The sequence below is a fragment of the Scyliorhinus torazame genome, chromosome 4 (assembly GCF_047496885.1).
Source record: "Scyliorhinus torazame isolate Kashiwa2021f chromosome 4, sScyTor2.1, whole genome shotgun sequence".
NCBI classification, from domain to species: Eukaryota; Metazoa; Chordata; class Chondrichthyes; order Carcharhiniformes; family Scyliorhinidae; genus Scyliorhinus; species Scyliorhinus torazame.
The window spans coordinates 48,488,665-48,508,147 of NC_092710.1; the positions used below are offsets into that span (position 1 = coordinate 48,488,665).

At 40.9% G+C, this 19,483-nt stretch overlaps 14 non-coding genes across 14 annotated transcripts; all 14 read right to left on the reverse strand.

Moving 5' to 3' along the window:
* Positions 1-968: 968 nt before the first annotated feature.
* trnat-ugu (transfer RNA threonine (anticodon UGU)) lies at positions 969-1,042 on the reverse strand. The gene has a single exon. It is a non-coding gene; the product is annotated as a tRNA-Thr (tRNA).
* A 453-nt stretch (positions 1,043-1,495) lies between these two features.
* trnak-uuu (transfer RNA lysine (anticodon UUU)) lies at positions 1,496-1,568 on the reverse strand. The gene has a single exon. It is a non-coding gene; the product is annotated as a tRNA-Lys (tRNA).
* A 1,051-nt stretch (positions 1,569-2,619) lies between these two features.
* trnat-ugu (transfer RNA threonine (anticodon UGU)) lies at positions 2,620-2,693 on the reverse strand. Its single transcript has one exon. It is a non-coding gene; the product is annotated as a tRNA-Thr (tRNA).
* Positions 2,694-4,808: 2,115 nt separating this feature from the next.
* On the reverse strand, positions 4,809-4,881 carry trnak-uuu (transfer RNA lysine (anticodon UUU)). Its single transcript has one exon. It is a non-coding gene; the product is annotated as a tRNA-Lys (tRNA).
* Positions 4,882-5,923: 1,042 nt separating this feature from the next.
* trnat-ugu (transfer RNA threonine (anticodon UGU)) lies at positions 5,924-5,997 on the reverse strand. Its single transcript has one exon. It is a non-coding gene; the product is annotated as a tRNA-Thr (tRNA).
* A 1,588-nt stretch (positions 5,998-7,585) lies between these two features.
* trnat-ugu (transfer RNA threonine (anticodon UGU)) lies at positions 7,586-7,659 on the reverse strand. Its single transcript has one exon. It is a non-coding gene; the product is annotated as a tRNA-Thr (tRNA).
* A 453-nt stretch (positions 7,660-8,112) lies between these two features.
* trnak-uuu (transfer RNA lysine (anticodon UUU)) lies at positions 8,113-8,185 on the reverse strand. Its single transcript has one exon. It is a non-coding gene; the product is annotated as a tRNA-Lys (tRNA).
* A 1,051-nt stretch (positions 8,186-9,236) lies between these two features.
* Positions 9,237-9,310, reverse strand: trnai-uau (transfer RNA isoleucine (anticodon UAU)). Its single transcript has one exon. It is a non-coding gene; the product is annotated as a tRNA-Ile (tRNA).
* A 1,588-nt stretch (positions 9,311-10,898) lies between these two features.
* trnat-ugu (transfer RNA threonine (anticodon UGU)) lies at positions 10,899-10,972 on the reverse strand. The gene has a single exon. It is a non-coding gene; the product is annotated as a tRNA-Thr (tRNA).
* A 453-nt stretch (positions 10,973-11,425) lies between these two features.
* trnak-uuu (transfer RNA lysine (anticodon UUU)) lies at positions 11,426-11,498 on the reverse strand. The gene has a single exon. It is a non-coding gene; the product is annotated as a tRNA-Lys (tRNA).
* A 1,051-nt stretch (positions 11,499-12,549) lies between these two features.
* On the reverse strand, positions 12,550-12,623 carry trnat-ugu (transfer RNA threonine (anticodon UGU)). The gene has a single exon. It is a non-coding gene; the product is annotated as a tRNA-Thr (tRNA).
* Positions 12,624-14,222: 1,599 nt separating this feature from the next.
* trnat-ugu (transfer RNA threonine (anticodon UGU)) lies at positions 14,223-14,296 on the reverse strand. The gene has a single exon. It is a non-coding gene; the product is annotated as a tRNA-Thr (tRNA).
* Positions 14,297-16,414: 2,118 nt separating this feature from the next.
* On the reverse strand, positions 16,415-16,487 carry trnak-uuu (transfer RNA lysine (anticodon UUU)). The gene has a single exon. It is a non-coding gene; the product is annotated as a tRNA-Lys (tRNA).
* A 1,601-nt stretch (positions 16,488-18,088) lies between these two features.
* Positions 18,089-18,161, reverse strand: trnak-uuu (transfer RNA lysine (anticodon UUU)). The gene has a single exon. It is a non-coding gene; the product is annotated as a tRNA-Lys (tRNA).
* Between the last annotated feature and the right edge of the window lie 1,322 nt (positions 18,162-19,483).

Consider the following 19,483-nt stretch of genomic DNA (forward strand, 5'->3'; position numbering starts at 1 on the left):
ACAGGACTCTGATACGGCCGCATTTGGAGTATTGCGTACAGTTCTGGTCACCGCATTATAGGAAGGACGTGGAGGCTTTGGAGCGGGTGCAGAGGAGATTTACCAGGATGTTGCCTGGTATGGAGGGAAAATATTATGAGGAAAGGCTGATGGACTTGAGGATGTTTTCGTTGGAGAGAAGAAGGTTAAGAGGAGACTTAATAGAGGCATACAAAATGATCAGGGGGTTAGATAGGGTGGACAGTGAGAGCCTTCTCCCGCGGATGGAAATGGCTGGCACGAGGGGACATAGCTTTACACTGAGGGGTAATAGATATAGGACAGAGGTCAGGGGTAGGTTCTTTATGCAAAGAGTAGTGAGGCCGTGGAATGCCCTACCTGCTACAGTCGTGAACTCGCCAATATTGAGGGCATTTAAAAGTTTATTGGATAAACATATGGATGATAATGGCATAGTGTAGGTTAGATGGCTTTTGTTTAGGTGCAACATCGTGGGCCGAAGGGCCTGTACTGCGCTGTATCGTTCTATGTTCTATGTTCGATGTAATCATTCAATCTTTGCTCACAGACATCGCTGACAAACATTCAAAATGTTCCTACTGGATTTCCTGAGGTCAAACCTGTCGTGCATTCAAAGGAAAATACTGCACATGTTGTGAATCTGCATGAGAAACTAAAAATGATTGGATTAAAGCTCATAAAATTTGAGGATGTCTGCGGAGCCAGACACAAAGATAATGTTTCAAATCCATGTGATCCTTATTCCGAGCTGAAGCGAGGTTACATGCAATGGAGTAGATGAGGAAAATGGAAGTTGCGTGAAAAATGGGAGATATGGAAGTTTGACATAAAACAGGGGAAAGCAATCTTGAAGGTCAGTACCACAGAAATGTTGTCAACATTTTCTGTGTTTACCATTGAATGAGGAGGATTCTTCACAGGCTACATGCTTTGACCTGAATGTATAAAGGTACTGCTGAGATTTGAATTCAGGATCTCCTGTTTACAAGACAGGCACTTTAACCATCTAAGCCACAGCACCAATCTGCAAGACAGGCTTGCAAGTGTGGAACAGATTTCAATTGCTTCGATTAAACATCAGTATTGTTGATTTCTCCTGCTGACTTTGAGAGTGCAAATTAAAATATTCATCGGCACTGGGCTTTTGAAACTGTAAAAATTGCAGTTATTCTGAAAGTTATTAATTTAAAAGCAGTTCTGCAAGAAAGAAGTATACAAACAGGAAATATTTTGCGAATTGGTAAGTGATTAAACATGGCCAGAAAACTATAGTGATATCATGCAGGACAAGTCCAGGAGAGAGTTTAAACATCAACTGAAAATCTAGCAAAAATTCTTGAAAATTCTGGACGGCTGTTGCAATTTGGCAAACACGACGTTGTCACGGTTCTTCCACTTTCCATCAAGCATCCTGCATTCTTTATTTTTATTTCCGACCGTTCATTGGGAAGCAAACGCCTTGAGCCAAAATCGAAGCCCTGACAGGGACTTGAACCCTGGACCCTCAGATTAAAAGTCTGATGCTCTACCGACTGAGCTACCAGGGCCCATTCTGAAAATGTTCTCATAGCTCACTTCAAAGTCTCATATTGTATCTTTTGAATTTCCTTCACTGGTCATTCAGCCTCTCCAGCTCATTTCCCTCGCAAGCAGACCGGCAGCCTCCCTTCGGCTTTCTTTCTCAAATTCTTCAACTTGGACTCGCATGTTACAAGTGACTTGTGATGTGACAACTGTTGTTACCCAGGGACATGCACTGGGACTTCAAGACATTGAAGATTATGTTTAGTTCGCTGAGATGTGAGTGGGAAGCTGCAGAGATACAGGTTGTATTTTGAGAGAGGTAATAAAGCGTGTCATCTGTTGTTTGTTGTGGCAGAGTGTGAACGCAAGTAAGCTCATCTAGTAAAGTAGCAAATTATGCAAATCGCAAATTTTCAGGGTGTAAATAGATCTGCAAATGCCACATCTTCATGGAAAACGCCCCATCCTTTATCCCGCCCAAATCGTTCTTGCTGACATGCAGCAACATATATCGTCCAATAAAAAGGCAAATTACTGCAGATGTGAAATCTGAAAAATTAAACAGGAAATGATGGAAAATCTCAGTGGGTCTGGCAGCATCTGTGAAGAGAGAACCGAGCGAACGTTTCGAGGCTGCGTCACTCTTCATCAGAGTAAATCATTTAACCATTCAATCTTTGCTGACAGACATTCAACATGTTCCTACTGGATTTCCTGAGGTCAATCCTGTCGTGCATTCAAAGGAAAATACTGCACATGTTGTGAATGTGCATGAGAAACTAAAAATGATTGGATTAAAGCACATAACATTTGAGGATGTCTGTGGAGCCAAACACAAAGTTAATGTTTCAAATCTGTGTGATCCTTATTCAGAGCTGAAGCGAGGTTACATGCAATGGAGTAGATGAGGATAATGGAAGTTGCGTGAAAAATGGGAGATATGGAAATTTGACGTAAAACAGGGGAAAGCAACCTTGAAGGTCAGTACCACAGAAATGTTGTCAACATTTTCTGTGTTCACCATTAAATGAGAAGCATTCTTCACAGGTTACATGCTTTGACCTGTATGTACAAAGGTACTGCTGAGATTTGAACTCAAGATCTCCTGTTTACAAGACAGGCACTTTAACCATCTAAGCCACAGCACCAATCTGCCAGACAGTTTTGCAAGTGTAGAACAGATTTCAATTGTTTTGATTAAACATCAGTATTGTTGATTTCTCCTGCTGACTTTGAGAGTGCAAATTAAAATATTCATCGTCACTGGGCTTTTGAAACTGTAAAGATTGCAGTTATTTCTGAAAGTTATTAATTTAAAAGCAGTTCTGCAGGAAAGGAGCATACAAACAGGAAATATTTTGCGAATTGGTAAGTGATTAAACATGGCCAGAAAACGATAGTGGTAAAATGCAGGACAAGACCAGGAGAGAGTTTAAACATCAACTGAAAATCTAGCAAAAATTCTTGAAAATTCTGGACGGCTGTTGCAATTTGGCAAACACGACGTTGTCACGGTTCTTCCACTTTCCATAAAGCATCCTGCATTCTTTATTTTTATTTCCGACCGATCATTGGGAAGCAAACGCCTTGAGCCAAAATCAAAACCCTGACAGGGACCTGAACCCTGGACCATCAAATTAAAAGCCTGATGCTCTATCAACTGAGCTACCAGGGCCCAATGTACAAATGTGCTCATAGCTCACTTCAAAGTCTCATATTGTATCTTTTGAATTTCCTTCACTGGTCATTCAGCCTCTCCAGCTCATTTCCCTCGCAAGCAGACTGGCAGCCTCCCTTTGGTTTCCTTTCTCAAATTCTTCAACTTGGACTCGCATTTTACCAATGACTTGAGATGTGGCAACTGTTGATGCCCACGGACATGCACTGGGACTTCAAGACATTGAAGATTACGGTTAGTTCGCTGAGATATGAGTGGGAAGCGACAGAGCTACAGATTGTATTTTAAGAGGGGGAATAAAGGGTGTCATCTGTTGTTTGTTGTGGCAGAGTGTGAACGCAAGTAAGCTCATCTAGAAAACTAACAAATTATGCAAATCGCAAATTTCAGGGTGTCAATAGATCTGTCAACACCACATCTTCATGGAAAATGCCCAACAATTTATCCCGCCCGAATCATTCTTGCTAACATGCAGCAACATATATCGTCCAATAAAAAAGCAAATTACGGCGGATGTGAAATCTGAATTAAAACAGGAAATGATGGAAATTCTCAGTGGGTCTGGCAGCATCTGTGAAGAGAGAACCGAGCTAACGTTTCGAAGTTGGGTCACTCTTCATCAGAGTAAATCATTTAATCATTCAATCTTTGCTCACAGACATCGCTGACAAACATTCAAAATGTTCCTACTGGATTTCCTGAGGTCAATCCTGTCGTGCATTCAAAGGAAAATACTGCACATATTGTGAATCTGCATGAGAAACTAAAAATGCTTGGGTGAAAGCTCATAAAATTTGAGGATGTCTGTGGAGCCAAACACAAAGTTAATGTTTCAAATCCGTGTGATCCTTATTCAGAGCTGAAGCGAGGTTACATGCAATGGAGTAGATGAGGAAAATGGAAGTTGCGTGAAAAATGGGAGATATGGAAGTTTGACATAAAACAGGGGAAAGCAATCTTGAAGGTCAGTACCACAGAAATGTTGTCAACATTTTCTGTGTTTACCATTGAATGAGGAGGATTCTTCACAGGCTACATGCTTTGACCTGAATGTATAAAGGTACTGTTGAGATTTGAATTCAGGATCTCCTGTTTGCAAGACAGGCACTTTAACCATCTAAGCCACAGCACCAATCTGCAAGACAGGCTTGCAAGTGTGGAACAGATTTCAATTGCTTCGATTAAACATCAGTATTGTTGATTTCTCCTGCTGACTTTGAGAGTGCAAATTAAAATATTCATCGGCACTGGGCTTTTGAAACTGTAAAAATTGCAGTTATTCTGAAAGTTATTAATTTAAAAGCAGTTCTGCAAGAAAGAAGTATACAAACAGGAAATATTTTGCGAATTGGTAAGTGATTAAACATGGCCAGAAAACTATAGTGATATCATGCAGGACAAGTCCAGGAGCGAGTTTAAACATCAACTGAAAATCTAGCAAAAATTCTTGAAAATTCTGGACGGCTGTTGCAATTTGGCAAACACGACGTTGTCACGGTTCTTCCACTTTCCATCAAGCATCCTGCATTCTTTATTTTTATTTCCGACCGTTCATTGGGAAGCAAACGCCTTGAGCCAAAATCGAAGCCCTGACAGGGACTTGAACCCTGGACCCTCAGATTAAAAGTCTGATGCTCTACCGACTGAGCTACCAGGGCCCATTCTGAAAATGTTCTCATAGCTCACTTCAAAGTCTCATATTGTATCTTTTGAATTTCCTTCACTGGTCATTCAGCCTCTCCAGCTCATTTCCCTCGCAAGCAGACCGGCAGCCTCCCTTCGGCTTTCTTTCTCAAATTCTTCAACTTGGACTCGCATGTTACAAGTGACTTGTGATGTGACAACTGTTGTTACCCAGGGACATGCACTGGGACTTCAAGACATTGAAGATTATGTTTAGTTCGCTGAGATGTGAGTGGGAAGCTGCAGAGATACAGGTTGTATTTTGAGAGAGGTAATAAAGCGTGTCATCTGTTGTTTGTTGTGGCAGAGTGTGAACGCAAGTAAGCTCATCTAGTAAAGTAGCAAATTATGCAAATCGCAAATTTTCAGGGTGTAAATAGATCTGCAAATGCCACATCTTCATGGAAAACGCCCCATCCTTTATCCCGCCCAAATCGTTCTTGCTGACATGCAGCAACATATATCGTCCAATAAAAAGGCAAATTACTGCAGATGTGAAATCTGAAAAATTAAACAGGAAATGATGGAAAATCTCAGTGGGTCTGGCAGCATCTGTGAAGAGAGAACCGAGCGAACGTTTCGAGGCTGCGTCACTCTTCATCAGAGTAAATCATTTAACCATTCAATCTTTGCTGACAGACATTCAACATGTTCCTACTGGATTTCCTGAGGTCAATCCTGTCGTGCATTCAAAGGAAAATACTGCACATGTTGTGAATGTGCATGAGAAACTAAAAATGATTGGATTAAAGCACATAACATTTGAGGATGTCTGTGGAGCCAAACACAAAGTTAATGTTTCAAATCTGTGTGATCCTTATTCAGAGCTGAAGCGAGGTTACATGCAATGGAGTAGATGAGGATAATGGAAGTTGCGTGAAAAATGGGAGATATGGAAATTTGACGTAAAACAGGGGAAAGCAACCTTGAAGGTCAGTACCACAGAAATGTTGTCAACATTTTCTGTGTTCACCATTAAATGAGAAGCATTCTTCATGCTTTGACCTGTATGTACAAAGGTACTGCTGAGATTTGAACTCAAGATCTCCTGTTTACAAGACAGGCGCTTTAACCATCTAAGCCACAGCACCAATCTGCCAGACAGTTTTGCAAGTGTAGAACAGATTTCAATTGTTTTGATTAAACATCAGTATTGTTGATTTCTCCTGCTGACTTTGAGAGTGCAAATTAAAATATTCATCGTCACTGGGCTTTTGAAACTGTAAAGATTGCAGTTATTTCTGAAAGTTATTAATTTAAAAGCAGTTCTGCAGGAAAGGAGCATACAAACAGGAAATATTTTGCGAATTGGTAAGTGATTAAACATGGCCAGAAAACGATAGTGGTAAAATGCAGGACAAGACCAGGAGAGAGTTTAAACATCAACTGAAAATCTAGCAAAAATTCTTGAAAATTCTGGACGGCTGTTGCAATTTGGCAAACACGACGTTGTCACGGTTCTTCCACTTTCCATAAAGCATCCTGCATTCTTTATTTTTATTTCCGACCGATCATTGGGAAGCAAACGCCTTGAGCCAAAATCAAAACCCTGACAGGGACCTGAACCCTGGACCATCAAATTAAAAGCCTGATGCTCTATCAACTGAGCTACCAGGGCCCAATGTACAAATGTGCTCATAGCTCACTTCAAAGTCTCATATTGTATCTTTTGAATTTCCTTCACTGGTCATTCAGCCTCTCCAGCTCATTTCCCTCGCAAGCAGACTGGCAGCCTCCCTTTGGTTTCCTTTCTCAAATTCTTCAACTTGGACTCGCATTTTACCAATGACTTGAGATGTGGCAACTGTTGATGCCCACGGACATGCACTGGGACTTCAAGACATTGAAGATTACGGTTAGTTCGCTGAGATATGAGTGGGAAGCGACAGAGCTACAGATTGTATTTTAAGAGGGGGAATAAAGGGTGTCATCTGTTGTTTGTTGTGGCAGAGTGTGAACGCAAGTAAGCTCATCTAGAAAACTAACAAATTATGCAAATCGCAAATTTCAGGGTGTCAATAGATCTGTCAACACCACATCTTCATGGAAAATGCCCAACAATTTATCCCGCCCGAATCATTCTTGCTAACATGCAGCAACATATATCGTCCAATAAAAAAGCAAATTACGGCGGATGTGAAATCTGAATTAAAACAGGAAATGATGGAAATTCTCAGTGGGTCTGGCAGCATCTGTGAAGAGAGAACCGAGCTAACGTTTCGAAGTTGGGTCACTCTTCATCAGAGTAAATCATTTAATCATTCAATCTTTGCTCACAGACATCGCTGACAAACATTCAAAATGTTCCTACTGGATTTCCTGAGGTCAATCCTGTCGTGCATTCAAAGGAAAATACTGCACATATTGTGAATCTGCATGAGAAACTAAAAATGCTTGGGTGAAAGCTCATAAAATTTGAGGATGTCTGTGGAGCCAAACACAAAGTTAATGTTTCAAATCCGTGTGATCCTTATTCAGAGCTGAAGCGAGGTTACATGCAATGGAGTAGATGAGGAAAATGGAAGTTGCGTGAAAAATGGGAGATATGGAAGTTTGACATAAAACAGGGGAAAGCAATCTTGAAGGTCAGTACCACAGAAATGTTGTCAACATTTTCTGTGTTTACCATTGAATGAGGAGGATTCTTCACAGGCTACATGCTTTGACCTGAATGTATAAAGGTACTGCTGAGATTTGAATTCAGGATCTCCTGTTTACAAGACAGGCACTTTAACCATCTAAGCCACAGCACCAATCTGCAAGACAGGCTTGCAAGTGTGGAACAGATTTCAATTGCTTCGATTAAACATCAGTATTGTTGATTTCTCCTGCTGACTTTGAGAGTGCAAATTAAAATATTCATCGGCACTGGGCTTTTGAAACTGTAAAAATTGCAGTTATTCTGAAAGTTATTAATTTAAAAGCAGTTCTGCAAGAAAGAAGTATACAAACAGGAAATATTTTGCGAATTGGTAAGTGATTAAACATGGCCAGAAAACTATAGTGATATCATGCAGGACAAGTCCAGGAGAGAGTTTAAACATCAACTGAAAATCTAGCAAAAATTCTTGAAAATTCTGGACGGCTGTTGCAATTTGGCAAACACGACGTTGTCACGGTTCTTCCACTTTCCATCAAGCATCCTGCATTCTTTATTTTTATTTCCGACCGTTCATTGGGAAGCAAACGCCTTGAGCCAAAATCGAAGCCCTGACAGGGACTTGAACCCTGGACCCTCAGATTAAAAGTCTGATGCTCTACCGACTGAGCTACCAGGGCCCATTCTGAAAATGTTCTCATAGCTCACTTCAAAGTCTCATATTGTATCTTTTGAATTTCCTTCACTGGTCATTCAGCCTCTCCAGCTCATTTCCCTCGCAAGCAGACCGGCAGCCTCCCTTCGGCTTTCTTTCTCAAATTCTTCAACTTGGACTCGCATGTTACAAGTGACTTGTGATGTGACAACTGTTGTTACCCAGGGACATGCACTGGGACTTCAAGACATTGAAGATTATGTTTAGTTCGCTGAGATGTGAGTGGGAAGCTGCAGAGATACAGGTTGTATTTTGAGAGAGGTAATAAAGCGTGTCATCTGTTGTTTGTTGTGGCAGAGTGTGAACGCAAGTAAGCTCATCTAGTAAAGTAGCAAATTATGCAAATCGCAAATTTTCAGGGTGTAAATAGATCTGCAAATGCCACATCTTCATGGAAAACGCCCCATCCTTTATCCCGCCCAAATCGTTCTTGCTGACATGCAGCAACATATATCGTCCAATAAAAAGGCAAATTACTGCAGATGTGAAATCTGAAAAATTAAACAGGAAATGATGGAAAATCTCAGTGGGTCTGGCAGCATCTGTGAAGAGAGAACCGAGCGAACGTTTCGAGGCTGCGTCACTCTTCATCAGAGTAAATCATTTAACCATTCAATCTTTGCTGACAGACATTCAACATGTTCCTACTGGATTTCCTGAGGTCAATCCTGTCGTGCATTCAAAGGAAAATACTGCACATGTTGTGAATGTGCATGAGAAACTAAAAATGATTGGATTAAAGCACATAACATTTGAGGATGTCTGTGGAGCCAAACACAAAGTTAATGTTTCAAATCTGTGTGATCCTTATTCAGAGCTGAAGCGAGGTTACATGCAATGGAGTAGATGAGGATAATGGAAGTTGCGTGAAAAATGGGAGATATGGAAATTTGACGTAAAACAGGGGAAAGCAACCTTGAAGGTCAGTACCACAGAAATGTTGTCAACATTTTCTGTGTTCACCATTAAATGAGAAGCATTCTTCACAGGTTACATGCTTTGACCTGTATGTACAAAGGTACTGCTGAGATTTGAACTCAAGATCTCCTGTTTATAAGACAGGCGCTTTAACCATCTAAGCCACAGCACCAATCTGCCAGACAGTTTTGCAAGTGTAGAACAGATTTCAATTGTTTTGATTAAACATCAGTATTGTTGATTTCTCCTGCTGACTTTGAGAGTGCAAATTAAAATATTCATCGTCACTGGGCTTTTGAAACTGTAAAGATTGCAGTTATTTCTGAAAGTTATTAATTTAAAAGCAGTTCTGCAGGAAAGGAGCATACAAACAGGAAATATTTTGCGAATTGGTAAGTGATTAAACATGGCCAGAAAACGATAGTGGTAAAATGCAGGACAAGACCAGGAGAGAGTTTAAACATCAACTGAAAATCTAGCAAAAATTCTTGAAAATTCTGGACGGCTGTTGCAATTTGGCAAACACGACGTTGTCACGGTTCTTCCACTTTCCATAAAGCATCCTGCATTCTTTATTTTTATTTCCGACCGATCATTGGGAAGCAAACGCCTTGAGCCAAAATCAAAACCCTGACAGGGACCTGAACCCTGGACCATCAAATTAAAAGCCTGATGCTCTATCAACTGAGCTACCAGGGCCCAATGTGCAAATGTGCTCATAGCTCACTTCAAAGTCTCATATTGTATCTTTTGAATTTCCTTCACTGGTCATTCAGCCTCTCCAGCTCATTTCCCTCGCAAGCAGACTGGCAGCCTCCCTTTGGTTTCCTTTCTCAAATTCTTCAACTTGGACTCGCATTTTACCAATGACTTGAGATGTGGCAACTGTTGATGCCCACGGACATGCACTGGGACTTCAAGACATTGAAGATTACGGTTAGTTCGCTGAGATATGAGTGGGAAGCGACAGAGCTACAGATTGTATTTTAAGAGGGGGAATAAAGGGTGTCATCTGTTGTTTGTTGTGGCAGAGTGTGAACGCAAGTAAGCTCATCTAGAAAACTAACAAATTATGCAAATCGCAAATTTCAGGGTGTCAATAGATCTGTCAACACCACATCTTCATGGAAAATGCCCAACAATTTATCCCGCCCGAATCATTCTTGCTAACATGCAGCAACATATATCGTCCAATAAAAAAGCAAATTACGGCGGATGTGAAATCTGAATTAAAACAGGAAATGATGGAAATTCTCAGTGGGTCTGGCAGCATCTGTGAAGAGAGAACCGAGCTAACGTTTCGAAGTTGGGTCACTCTTCATCAGAGTAAATCATTTAATCATTCAATCTTTGCTCACAGACATCGCTGACAAACATTCAAAATGTTCCTACTGGATTTCCTGAGGTCAATCCTGTCGTGCATTCAAAGGAAAATACTGCACATATTGTGAATCTGCATGAGAAACTAAAAATGCTTGGGTGAAAGCTCATAAAATTTGAGGATGTCTGTGGAGCCAAACACAAAGTTAATGTTTCAAATCCGTGTGATCCTTATTCAGAGCTGAAGCGAGGTTACATGCAATGGAGTAGATGAGGAAAATGGAAGTTGCGTGAAAAATGGGAGATATGGAAGTTTGACATAAAACAGGGGAAAGCAATCTTGAAGGTCAGTACCACAGAAATGTTGTCAACATTTTCTGTGTTTACCATTGAATGAGGAGGATTCTTCACAGGCTACATGCTTTGACCTGAATGTATAAAGGTACTGCTGAGATTTGAATTCAGGATCTCCTGTTTACAAGACAGGCACTTTAACCATCTAAGCCACAGCACCAATCTGCAAGACAGGCTTGCAAGTGTGGAACAGATTTCAATTGCTTCGATTAAACATCAGTATTGTTGATTTCTCCTGCTGACTTTGAGAGTGCAAATTAAAATATTCATCGGCACTGGGCTTTTGAAACTGTAAAAATTGCAGTTATTCTGAAAGTTATTAATTTAAAAGCAGTTCTGCAAGAAAGAAGTATACAAACAGGAAATATTTTGCGAATTGGTAAGTGATTAAACATGGCCAGAAAACTATAGTGATATCATGCAGGACAAGTCCAGGAGAGAGTTTAAACATCAACTGAAAATCTAGCAAAAATTCTTGAAAATTCTGGACGGCTGTTGCAATTTGGCAAACACGACGTTGTCACGGTTCTTCCACTTTCCATCAAGCATCCTGCATTCTTTATTTTTATTTCCGACCGTTCATTGGGAAGCAAACGCCTTGAGCCAAAATCGAAGCCCTGACAGGGACTTGAACCCTGGACCCTCAGATTAAAAGTCTGATGCTCTACCGACTGAGCTACCAGGGCCCATTCTGAAAATGTTCTCATAGCTCACTTCAAAGTCTCATATTGTATCTTTTGAATTTCCTTCACTGGTCATTCAGCCTCTCCAGCTCATTTCCCTCGCAAGCAGACCGGCAGCCTCCCTTCGGCTTTCTTTCTCAAATTCTTCAACTTGGACTCGCATGTTACAAGTGACTTGTGATGTGACAACTGTTGTTACCCAGGGACATGCACTGGGACTTCAAGACATTGAAGATTATGTTTAGTTCGCTGAGATGTGAGTGGGAAGCTGCAGAGATACAGGTTGTATTTTGAGAGAGGTAATAAAGCGTGTCATCTGTTGTTTGTTGTGGCAGAGTGTGAACGCAAGTAAGCTCATCTAGTAAAGTAGCAAATTATGCAAATCGCAAATTTTCAGGGTGTAAATAGATCTGCAAATGCCACATCTTCATGGAAAACGCCCCATCCTTTATCCCGCCCAAATCGTTCTTGCTGACATGCAGCAACATATATCGTCCAATAAAAAGGCAAATTACTGCAGATGTGAAATCTGAAAAATTAAACAGGAAATGATGGAAAATCTCAGTGGGTCTGGCAGCATCTGTGAAGAGAGAACCGAGCGAACGTTTCGAGGCTGCGTCACTCTTCATCAGAGTAAATCATTTAACCATTCAATCTTTGCTGACAGACATTCAACATGTTCCTACTGGATTTCCTGAGGTCAATCCTGTCGTGCATTCAAAGGAAAATACTGCACATGTTGTGAATGTGCATGAGAAACTAAAAATGATTGGATTAAAGCACATAACATTTGAGGATGTCTGTGGAGCCAAACACAAAGTTAATGTTTCAAATCCGTGTGATCCTTATTCAGAGCTGAAGCGAGGTTACATGCAATGGAGTAGATGAGGATAATGGAAGTTGCGTGAAAAATGGGAGATATGGAAATTTGACGTAAAACAGGGGAAAGCAACCTTGAAGGTCAGTACCACAGAAATGTTGTCAACATTTTCTGTGTTCACCATTAAATGAGAAACATTCTTCACAGGTTACATGCTTTGACCTGTATGTACAAAGGTACTGCTGAGATTTGAACTCAGGATCTCCTGTTTACAAGACAGGCGCTTTAACCATCTAAGCCACAGCACCAATCTGCCAGACAGTTTTGCAAGTGTAGAACAGATTTCAATTGTTTTGATTAAACATCAGTATTGTTGATTTCTCCTGCTGACTTTGAGAGTGCAAATTAAAATATTCATCGTCACTGGGCTTTTGAAACTGTAAAGATTGCAGTTATTTCTGAAAGTTATTAATTTAAAAGCAGTTCTGCAGGAAAGGAGCATACAAACAGGAAATATTTTGCGAATTGGTAAGTGATTAAACATGGCCAGAAAACGATAGTGGTAAAATGCAGGACAAGACCAGGAGAGAGTTTAAAAATCAACTGAAAATCTAGCAAAAATTCTTGAAAATTCTGGACGGCTGTTGCAATTTGGCAAACACGACGTTGTCACGGTTCTTCCACTTTCCATAAAGCATCCTGCATTCTTTATTTTTATTTCCGACCGTTCATTGGGAAGCAAACGCCTTGAGCCAAAATCAAAACCCTGACAGGGACCTGAACCCTGGACCATCAAATTAAAAGCCTGATGCTCTATCAACTGAGCTACCAGGGCCCAATGTGCAAATGTGCTCATAGCTCACTTCAAAGTCTCATATTGTATCTTTTGAATTTCCTTCACTGGTCATTCAGCCTCTCCAGCTCATTTCCCTCGCAAGCAGACTGGCAGCCTCCCTTTGGTTTCCTTTCTCAAATTCTTCAACTTGGACTCGCATTTTACCAATGACTTGAGATGTGGCAACTGTTGATGCCCACGGACATGCACTGGGACTTCAAGACATTGAAGATTACGGTTAGTTCGCTGAGATATGAGTGGGAAGCGACAGAGCTACAGATTGTATTTTAAGAGGGGGAATAAAGGGTGTCATCTGTTGTTTGTTGTGGCAGAGTGTGAACGCAAGTAAGCTCATCTAGAAAACTAACAAATTATGCAAATCGCAAATTTCAGGGTGTCAATAGATCTGTAAACACCACATCTTCATGGAAAATGCCCAACAATTTATCCCGCCCGAATCGTTCTTGCTAACATGCAGCAACATATATCGTCCAATAAAAAAGCAAATTACTGCGGATGTGAAATCTGAATTAAAACAGGAAATGATGGAAAATCTCAGTGGGTCTGGCAGCATCTGTGAAGAGAGAACCGAGCTAACGTTTCGAAGTTGGGTCACTCTTCATCAGAGTAAATCATTTAATCATTCAATCTTTGCTCACAGACATCGCTGACAAACATTCAAAATGTTCCTACTGGATTTCCTGAGGTCAATCCTGTTGTGCATTCAAAGGAAAATACTGCACATATTGTGAATGTGCATGAGAAACTAAAAATGATTGGATTAAAGCTCATAAAATTTGAGGATGTCTGTGGAGCCAAACACAAAGTTAATGTTTCAAATCCGTGTGATCCTTATTCAGAGCTGAAGCGAGGTTACATGCAATGGAGTAGATGAGGAAAATGGAAGTTGCGTGAAAAATGGGCGATAGGGAAGTTTGAATCAAGTGTGACATAAAACAAGGGAAAGCAACCTTGAAGGTCAGTACCACAGAAATGTTGTCAACATTTTCTGTGTTCACCATTAAATGAGGAGAATTCTTCACAGGCTAAATGCTTTGACCTGAATGTATGAAGGTACTCTTGAGATTCGAACTCAGGATCTCCTGTTTACAAGACAGGCACTTTAACCATCTAAGCCACAGCACCAATCTGCAAGACAGCTTTGAAAGTGTAGAACAGATTTCAATTGTTTTGATTAAACATCAGTATTGTTGATTTCTCCTGCTGATTTTGAGATTGCAAATTAACATATTCATCGGCACTGGGCTTTGGAAACTGTAAAGATAGCAGTTATTTCTGAAAGTTATTAATTTAAAAGCAGTTCTGCAGGAAAGAAGTATACAAACAGGAAATATTTTGCGAATTGGGAAGTGATTAAACATGGCCAGAAAACTACAGTGGTATAATGCTGGATAAGACCAGGAGAGAGTTTTTACATTCACTGAAAATCTAGCAAAAATTCTTCAAAATTCTGGATGGCTGTTGCAATTTGGCCAACACGACGTTGTCACGGTTCTTCCACTTTCCATCAAACATCCTGCATTCTTTATTTTTATTTCCAACCGTTCATTGGGAAGCAAACGCCTTAAACCAAAATCAATGCCCTGCCAGGGACTTGAACCCTGAAGCTTCAGATTAAAAGCCTGATGCTCAACCGTCTGAGCTATCAGGGCCCATTTCAACAGTTCTCTCATAGCTCACGTCAAAGTCTCATATTGTATCTTTTGAATTTCCTTCACTGGCAATTCAGCCTCTCCAGCTCATTTCACTCGCAAGCAGACCGGCAGCCTCCCTTCGGCTTTCTTTCTCAAATTCTTCAACTTGGACTCGCATTTTACCAATGACCTGTGATGTGACAACTGTTGTTACCCAGGGACATGCACTGGGACTTCAAGACATTGAAGATTATGTTTAGTTCGCTGAGATATCAGTGGGAAGCTGCAGAGATACAGATTGTATTATGAGAGAGGGAATAAAGCATGTCATCTGTTGTTTGTTGTGGCAGAGTGTGAACGCAAGTAAGCTCATCTCGTAAAGTAGCAAATTCTGCAAATCGCTAAGTTTCAGGGTGTAAATAGATCTGTCAATGCCACATCTTCATGGGAAACGCCCCATCCTTTATCCCGCCCAAATCGTTCTTGCTGACATGCAGCAACATATACCGTCCAATAAAAAGGCAAATTACTGCAGATGTGAAATCTTAAAAAAAACTGGAAATTATGGAAAATCTCAGTGGGTCTGGCAGCATCTGTGAAGAGAGAACCGAGCTAAAGTTTCGAGGCAGGGTCATTCTTCATCAGAGTAAATCATTCAATCGTTCAATCTTTGCTCACAGACATCGCTGACAAACATTCAAAATGTTCCTACTGGATTTCCTGAGGTCAATCCTGTTGTGCATTCAAAGGACAATACTGCACATGTTGTGAATGTGCATGAGAAACTAAAAATGATTGGATTCAAGCTCATAAAATTTGAGGATGTCTGTGGAGCCAAACACAAAGTTAATGTTTCAAATCCGTCTGATCCTTATTCAGAGCTGAAGCGAGGTTACATGCAATGGAGTAGATGAGGAAATTGGAAGTTGCGTGAAAAATGGGCGATAGGGAAGTTTGAATCAAGTTTGACATAAAACAAGGGGAAGCAATCTTGAAGGTCAGTACCACAGAAATGTTGTCAACATTTTCTGTGTTCACCATTAAATGAGGAGAATTCTTCACAGGCTACATGCTTTGACCTGAATGTATAAAGGTACTGCTGAGATTTAACTCAGGATCTACTGTTTACAAGACAGGCACTTTAACCATCTAAGCCACAACACCAATCTGCAAGACAGGCTTGCAAGTGCGGAACAGATTTCAATTGTTTTGATTAAACATCAGTATTGTTGATTTCTCCTGCTGACTTTGAGAGTGCAAATTAAAATATTCATCGGCACTGGGTTTTGAAACTGTAAAGTTTGCAGTTATTTCTGAAAGTTATTAATTTAAAAGCACTTCTGCAAGAAAGAAGTATACAAACAGGAAATATTTTGCGAATTGGTAAGTGATTAAACATGGCCAGAAAACTATAGTGATATCATGCAGGACAAGTCCAGGAGAGAGTTTAAACATCAACTGATCTAGCAACAATTCTTGAAAATTCTGGACGGCTGTTGCAATTTGGCAAACACGACGTTGTCACGGTTCTTCCACTTTCCTTGAAGCATCCTGCATTGTTTATCTTTCATTTCCTACCGTTCATTGGGAAGCCTTGAGCCAAAATCGAAACCCTGACAGTGACTTGAACCCTGGACCCTCAGATTAAAAGTCTGATGCTCTACCGACTGAGCTACCAAGGCCCATTCCAAAAACTTTCTCACAGCTCACTTCAAAGTCTCATATTGTATCTTTTGAATTTCCTTCACTGGTCATTCAGCCTCTCCAGCTCATTTCCCTCGCAAGCAGACCGGCAGCCTCCCTTCGGCTTTCTTTCTCAAATTCTTCAACTTGGACTCGCATTTTACCAGTGACCTGTGATGTGACAACTGTTGTTACCCAGGGACAAGCACTGGGACTTCAAGACATTGATGATTACGTTTAGTTCACTGAGATATCAGTGGGAAGCTGCAGAGATACGGATTGTATTTTTAGAGAGGTAATAAAGCATGTCATCTGTTGTTTGTTGTGGCAGAGAGTGAACGCAAGTAAGCTCATCTAGTAAAGTAGCAAATTATGCAAATCGCAAAGTTTCAGGGTGCAAATAGATCTGTCAACGCCACATCTTCAGAGAAAACAACCCATCCTTTATGCCGCCCAAATCGTTCTTGCTGACATGCAGCAACATATATCGTCCAATAAAAAGGCAAATTACTGCAGTTATGAAATTTGAAAAAAAACAGGAAATTATGGAAAATCTCAGGGGGTCTGGCAGCATCTGTGAAGAGAGAACCGAGCTAACGTTTCGAGGCTGCGTCACTCTTCATCAGAGTAAATCATTTAATCATTCAATCTTTGCTCACAGACATCGCTGACAGACATTCAAAATGTTCCTTCTGGATTTCCTGAGGTCAATCCTGTCGTGCATTCAAAGGAAAATACTGCACCTGTTGTGAATGTGCATGAGAAACTAAAAATGATTAGATTAAAGCTCATAAAATTTGAGGATGTCTGTGGAGCCAGACACAAAGTTAATGTTTCAAATCCGTGTGATCCTTATTCAGAGCTGAAGCGAGGTTACATGCAATGGAGTAGATGAGGAAAATGGAAGTTGCGTGAAAAGTGGGAGATATGGGAGTTTGAATCAAGTTTGACATAAATCAAGGAAAAGCAATCTTGAAGGTCAGCACCACAGAAATGTTGTCAACATTTTCTGTGTTCACCATTAAATGACAAGCCTTTTTCACAGGCTACACACTTTGACCTGAAAGTGTAAATGTATTGTTGAGATTTGATCTCAGGATCACCTGTTTACAAGACAGGCGCTTTAACCATCTAAACCACAGCACCAACCTGCATTGCATGTTTGCAAGTGTAGAACAGATTTCAATTGTTTTGATTAAACATCAGTATTGTTGATTTCTCCTGCTGATTTTGAGAGTGCAAACTAAAATATTCATCGGCACTGGGCTTTTGAAACTGTAAAAATTGCAGTTATTTCTGAAAGTTATTAATTTAAAAGCAGTTCTGCAGGAAAGAAGTATACAAACAGGAAATATTTTGTGAATTGGGAAGTGATTAAACATGGCCAGAAAACTACAGTGGTATAATGCTGGATAAGACCAGGAGAGAGTTTTTACATTCACTGAAAATCTAGCAAAAATTCTTCAAAATTCTGGACGGCTGTTGCAATTTGGCCAACACGACGTTGTCACGGTTCTTCCACTTTCCATAAAACATCCTGCATTCTATATTTTTATTTCCAACCGTTCATTGGGAAGCAAACGCCTTGAACCAAAATCAACACCCTGACAGGGACTTGAATCCAGAACCCTCAGATTAAAAGTCTGATGCTCTACCGACTGAGCTATCAGGGCCCATTTCAACAGTTCTCTCATAGCTCACGTCAAAGTCTCATATTGTATCTTTTGAATTTCCTTCACTGGCAATTCAGCCTCTCCAGCTCATTTCCCTCGCAAATGTTGAATCCCAAATTTCTTTATCCGTCAGTCTGGCCTCAATAAAAGTCGAGATGGATTTGCAGGTATAACATTAGTTATTTTATTCCGCTTGCAAGCTACCTAGTCCACAGTGATACAGATAACATGTTGCTCTCTGCAGCCCCGGGAACTAAGTGAATGTCCCAGACAAAGAGATCAGTACTGATACATTCAAATGGCATCAAGTTTCACATACTCGACACCCATAGGTCATCCTATGTCCCTCCTGACTTGTTTGATCTATTCTGATTGGCTCACTTCCAATCCCTTTCTCCGGCCCCTATCAATTCAACATCACTCTCATAGACACACCTCTTCCTGCTTTTTTCCATGCGGTCTAAAATCCTTTGTCTCTACTTGCCAGAATCAAAGTGGCTTATTTCTACATTACATTAGCTAATATCTCTAAAGTAACTATTTTATATCACATTCGTCATTCCCTCCTTTTATCATTCCATGATAACCGAACTATCCAATCCATAGCTACGGTTCCTCATCTAAAAAGACCTGTCGCTGCATTTCCAATTCCTGTCTTAGCCCCCCTTCATCTGCTTCACCCTCATGGATTTTAACAGTTAAATTTTTTGGGGCGGTGATCTGATCCAGTGCACCCCGCATTCTACCCATCACACATTTAAGGATGGCCAGGCCCACAAAGATGCAGCCGATAGCTACCACTCGATACATGGCCATATTTATCAACCAGTCCTTCCAACCTCCAAATCCCCAGTTACCCCAAGAGCCAGGATCCTGCATCCCGTCCAAGTGATCCCGTATGCGATCCATAAATTTAGTGATGTTAGCGGTCAAGTCTTGAACTCCCACGATACACTTGCCCTGCACTATGGCGCATACCCCACCCTCACGGGCCAGAAGATAGTCAAGAGCATACCGGTTCTGCATTGCAAACAACCGTAGCTGAGACAACTCCTTGGTTATTGCCCCGAGGGCTCCCAAGGTTTCATTTCCCAAGATGGTAAGGCCGCAAATAAAATAATTCCGATCACTGACAGCCAAGGAACCCCCCACACCTCCCAGTGTCAATACGCCCAGAATGCCCCACCCGGCTGAGTGGCCCCGGTTGGGTGCAAGATCCTGAGGTTTTTTCCAGTTCTCGCAAAATTCAGCAGAGACTGCCCGGCGTGCTAACTGATTATGCAGGTTCCACGCCGAAGGGCAGGGGACTGTGGTAGGGACTA